General features: G+C 38.6%; 1 pseudogene; it reads left to right on the forward strand.

Moving 5' to 3' along the window:
* Positions 1–1,188: 1,188 nt before the first annotated feature.
* LOC129674979 (immunoglobulin kappa variable 4-1-like) lies at positions 1,189–1,796 on the forward strand (annotated as a pseudogene).
* Positions 1,797–5,810: the final 4,014 nt, after the last annotated feature.

Genomic DNA, 5,810 nt, shown 5'->3' on the forward strand with positions numbered 1-5,810 from the left:
ATCTTCCAGGTTTTTATCTCATATTTATGAGTAAATATAACATGTAAGAAACAGGAAACTGAAGGCCCAAAGTAAGCAATATGCTAACTATTGCCATCCTTTCATTCTGTAAATCCAAACTGATCAACTGCTTTTGGAGGCCATGGAAATAGTAGGGTATTACAGTGTTATAGACCAGATATAATTTCTCACGTTCTGTGTGTGTCTTCTTTCAGGTATAATATCCTCTTTATGGATTCTCCCTTATCATCAGTTATTTTTCTATTGTTGTAATAAACAACATGACCAAAGCAACTTTTAAGAAAGGCAGCATTGAGGCTTTCAAAGAATAAGAATCCATGAGAACAGAATGAAAGCAGCAGGCGGCAGTCCTAGTAGTAGCTGGAGCCAAACTCAGGGCTCACATTTCCAACTCTATGTGTGTGTGTGTGTGTGTGTGTGTGTGTGTGTGTGTGTGTAGATATGTATGTATGCCTGTATATATGTATGTGTACCATGTGTGTGCCATTACTGGAATTACAGATGTCTGAGAATCATCAAACTACTGCTTGGAATCAAACCTGAGTCTTTTACAAGAGAAACAAATATTCTTAACAACTGACCTGACACTCTACCCCTAAACCTTTCTGTTTTAATATTTATACTCTTTAACCTTCTACAGTCCTCTTTCCTCTCCACATTTACCATCCCTCTCCATTCCAGCTTTCCCTTTCCTTCTCTCTACCCTCTCCCTTCTTTCGTTTTTCCACCTCATCTTCTCCATTCCCTTTCATTCTCTCCTTTCTTCTGTTTCCTTTTCCATTTTTTTCCGCTGTTGTTAATCAGAATGTTTATTATTTCCTCAGGATTGTTTTCAAAAGTTTTCTAGTTTTATTTCTGTCAAATTCACTTGGTCTTAAGATCTTTGGTTTTTAATGGAAGACTGTCATAAGTGCATCTCAGTATTTCCAGTTTGAGAGTTCTAAATTGTTCCTTGATCTTCTATCTTGACTCCCTCCCCCCAACCCCCAGTGATTGCTTATTTTCTTGGATGATCATTTTGGCTGTAGATTTAACCTGGATACCCTGACACCCCAGGACCCAGGCTATTTCCTTTCTTATTTGATGGCTACTTTGCATAGGTCCCTACAAGCCAGCCTATCTGCTCATATTTTATAAACCAGGCCTTTGCAGTGAGAACTGAAAAGCATCAGACAGGCAGTGGCACGAAGATGGAGTCACAGACCCAGGTCTTCATATTCCTGCTCCTCTGGATGTCTGGTGAGACATTAAAGACTGTTGGATTATCATCAAAGTAATTCATTTGTAGAGAAACAGCTAATTACTATTGGAATCCAATAGTGTGCAGGCAATGCCATTAGAAAAGGCATTTTTGATCCTAACATTTGCATCAGGAATTCATTTTGTGTATATGTGAATACTCATTGTCTCTTTCTGATTGCAGGTGCTGAAGGGGACATTGTGATGACCCAGTCTCCTGAAATCATGTCCACATGTGTAGGAGCCAGGATGACCTTAAACTGCAAATCCAGTCAGAATGTGGGTAGCTATGTACATTGGTACCAACAGAAACCAGGGCAGCCTCCTAAACTGCTAATCTCCTATGCATCCAATCGATACACTGGGTTCCCTAATCGCTTCACAGGGAGTGGATCTGGGACAGATTTCACTCTCACATCAGCGGTGTGCAGGCTGAAGACCTGGCAGATTACTACTGTCAGCAGAGTAAGAGCTATCCTCCCACAGTGCTTCAGCCTCTAACACAAACCTCCTTTAGAATCTCAGCCGCTGCCTAGACTACACACAGCCCTTTGCCTGCACACTTCCCCCATCTGCCCGAGATCTGCTATGCATGACTAATTGATGAAATGTTCAGCAGAAAATTAATAAAGAGGTGGCCTCCATTCTTCTATAGTGTTGGCAATACAGGTGCATATAGATAAAAAGTGAGAAGCTAAGTTAAGATATTTAGAAGTTGTGGTGTTGCACTGAGGGGATACAGTATAAGCAAGAAGCATCAGTGAAGTTTACAGTGTCATGCTGGCTTTAGATATTTCCATGTTATGCCTTCAGGATATAATGAATCTGTCTAAAATAGGACAGAATTTAAAATCATTTACAAAGAATACACCATCATGATTTTTTTAGTTTAGATTAAGAATTCTCAATTTTTCATAAGTTAAATCTATGAAAAATATTGTCCATTTCATTTAGATTTTCAAATTTTGTGGTGTATAGGCTCTTGAAGTCAGACCTACTGATTCTTTTAATTTCCTCAGTGTCTGTCATTATGTCCCCATTTTTGTTTATGATTTTGCTGATTTGGATAGTGTCTCCCTCTGCCTTTAAGTTAGTTTGTCTAAAGGTTCTTCTATCTTGTTGATTTTCTCAAAGAACCAGCTCTTGGTCTCATTGATTCTGTGAATTCTTTTTTTTTCATATAATAAACAGTTAATTATTGCAAGTATAGATTGCTGTATAAACATGAAATACCAGGATTGCATTATCAGCACACAGAAAGATGAGGAACTCTGGGCAACTGCTCATGTGGTATGCTTTGGTCTATATGTATGTGTCTACTGCATATATTCATTTGATTTTTATTTATTTATTACAGTTTATTCACTTTGTTTCCCAGCTATGTCCCCCTCCCTCATCTTCTCCAAATCCCACCCTCCCTTCCTGTTCTTCTCCCATGCCCCTCCCTCAGTTCACTGATTGGATTGGACCTTCTCCCCTTCCATCTGACCCTATCCTATCAGGTCTCATCAGGCCTGGATGCATTGTCTAATTCTGTGGCCTGCTATGGCTGTTTCCAATCCCCTGCTGAGAAGGTGAACAATGAAGCAGCCACTGAGTTCATGTCAGAGACAGCGCCTCTTGCCCTTATTAGGGAACTCACTTGTAGCCTGAGCTCTCATGGGCTACATCTCTGCAGAGGTTTTAGTTTATCTCCATGCACGGTCCTTGGTTGGGTTGTCATTCTCAGAAAAAAACCCTTGATTTTTTTGGTTCTCTTGTTCTGTACTTTTTCATCAAAGAGTTTTAGTGTGTCTGGTGTTCTGTTGAGGTCTTTGAACCATTTGGAGTTTAGTTTTGTGCAGGGTGATGAGTATGCATCTATTTGCATTCTTCTATAGGTAGATATCCAGTTAGACCATCAGAATTTGTTGAAGATTCTTTTTTTCCATTGTATGTTTTGTTATTCTTTGTCCAAAATCAGGTGTCCATCGGTATGTGGGTTTATTTCAGGGTCTTCTATTCAATTCCGTTGACCCACCATTCTGTTTCTATTCCAGTACCATGCAGTTTTTATTAGGTTGGTCTATAGTACAGCTTGAGATCAAGAATAAAGATACCTCCAGAAGATCTTTTATTGTACAGATTTGTTTTAGCTATTCTGGGTTTCTTGTTATTCCCCATGAAGTTGAGCGTTTTTCTTTCAAGATCTGTATAGAATTGTGTTGGTAATTTGATGGGACTTGCATTGAATCTGTAGACTACTTTTGGTAAGATGGCAATTTTTGCTAAGCTAATTCTGCTAAGCCTATAGCATGGAAATTCTTCCATCTTCTGATAGGTTCTTCAATTTCTTTCTTCAGAGACTTGAAGTTATTTTGATTTGCTTGGTTAGAGTTACAGCAAGATACTCTATGTCTTTTGTGTCCTTTGTGAAGGGTGTTGTTTCCCTAATTTCTTTCTCAGCCCATTTGTCTTTTGTATACAGGATGACATTTGATATTTTGACTTAATTTTGTGTACAGCCACTTTGCTGAAGGTGTTTTTCATCTGTAAGATTTCCCCTGTAGAGATTTGGTGTGACCTGTCCTTTGTAGAGAATGGGGTGTTGAAGTCTCCTACTATTAATGAGTGGGGATCTATGTGTGGCTTCAATTTTATTAATGTTTCTTTTACAAATGTGATGCTCTTGTATTTGGGGCATAGATGTTCAGAACTGTGATGTCTTCTTGGTGGAATTTTCCTTTGATGAATATGAATGACCTTTCCCTTCTCTTTTGATTAATTTCCTTGGAAAATATATTTTATTAGATATTAGAATGGCTTCTCCTGCTCCCTTCTTGGGTCCATTTGCTTGGAAAACTGTCTTCCAGCCCTTTACTCTCAGGTAATGTCTATCTTTGTGACTTAGGTGTGTTTCTTGTATGAAACAGATTTTTGGATCTTGTTTATGTATCCATTCTGTTAGTCTGTGTCTTTTTATTGGAGAGCTTAGTCCATTGATGTTGAGGGAGATTAATGACCAGTGTCTGTTAGATCCTTTCATATTGATGTTGTGATGTTTCATATTGTGGTAGTGTGTTTGTGTTCTTGCCTACTTTCAGTTTTTTTGTAGTGAGGTCATTCGTTTCCTGTGTTTTTCTGAATGTAGTTGGCTTTCCTGGGTTGTATTTTTCCTTCTAGTATCTTCTGTAACTCTGAATTTGTGGGTAGGTATTGTTTAAATTTGTTTTTGTCATTGAATATCTTATTTTCTCCATCTATGAGTACTGAGAGTGTTGGTGGGTATAGTAGCCTGGGCTGACATCATTGTTCTCTTAGTGTCTGCATGATATCTGTCCAGGCACTTCTGGCTTTCATAGTCTCTGTTCAGAAGTCAGATGTGATTCTGAGGTTTGCCATTACATGTTACTTGGCCTTTTTCTTTTGCAGCTGTTATTATTATTATTATTATTATTATTATTATTATTATTATTATTATTATTATTTTGTTCTCTATATGTACTGTTTTTATTATTATGTGGCAGGAGGATTTTCTTTTCTGGTCTAAGTTATTAGGTGTTCTGTGGGCTTCTTGTGTTCTTCTAGGCCTCTGCTCTCTGTAGGAAAAAATTTCTTCTATTATTTGGTTGAAAATATTTTCTGGGCCTTGGAGGAGGGAATCTTCTTTTTCCTCTATTCATATTATTCTTTGGTTTTGTCTTTTCACATTGTCTTGGATTTCTGGGACCGTCGGTGTCAGAAAAGTTTTCAGATTTAACATTTTCTTTGACAGATACATCTATTTCTTCCATTGTATCTTCCACACTTGAGAATCTTTCTTCCATCTCTTGTATTCTATTGGTTATAGTTATACTTACCTCTGTGTTTCCTGTTTTATTCCCTAAGTTCTTTCTCTCTATGATTTCCTCCCTTTGTGTTTTCTTTAAGTTTTCCAATTCTATCTTCAGATCTTGAGCCATTTTGTTGATTTCCTTCACCTGTCTGATTGTATTTTCCTTCAGGTCCTTCAGCTGTCTATGTGAACATTCCTCTGTTTTTTTTTTCTTATTTCTATTAGTGATTTAATTATTTCTGAGACTCATAACCAAACCTTGGGAAGAGTGTAGAGTATTATATGAAAGAAGGGGAGTTAGTATGACCTAGAGAGAACAGGAACTCCACAAAGACAAAATGTATCAGGGCACGGGGGCTCTCTATGGGACTGTTTCTCCAACCACGGATCATGTATGGATATAACATAGAACCCCTACTCTGATGTAGCCCATGGCAGCTCAGCAACCAAGTGGGTTTTCCTAGTAAGGGGAACAGGAACTATTTCTGACACTAACTCAATGACTGGCTCCTTCACCTCCCCTCCAACCCTCTGAGGAAGGAACAGTCTTGCTAAGGCACAGAGTAGTACATGGCAACCTGTTGTGAAGAAACCTGATTAGCTAAGTTCAGATGGAAGGGGAAGATGCCCTCCCCTACAGCTGACTTGGAGCAGGGCAGGGAGGAGATGAGGGACGAAGGGTGGTTTTAGCAAGGAATGAGGGAGAAGGGTATGGCTGGGATACAAAGTCAATAAC

The sequence above is a fragment of the Psammomys obesus genome, unplaced genomic scaffold (assembly GCF_907164565.1).
Source record: "Psammomys obesus unplaced genomic scaffold, mPsaObe1.curated_primary_1811, whole genome shotgun sequence".
In the NCBI taxonomy this organism is placed as follows: domain Eukaryota; kingdom Metazoa; phylum Chordata; class Mammalia; order Rodentia; family Muridae; genus Psammomys; species Psammomys obesus.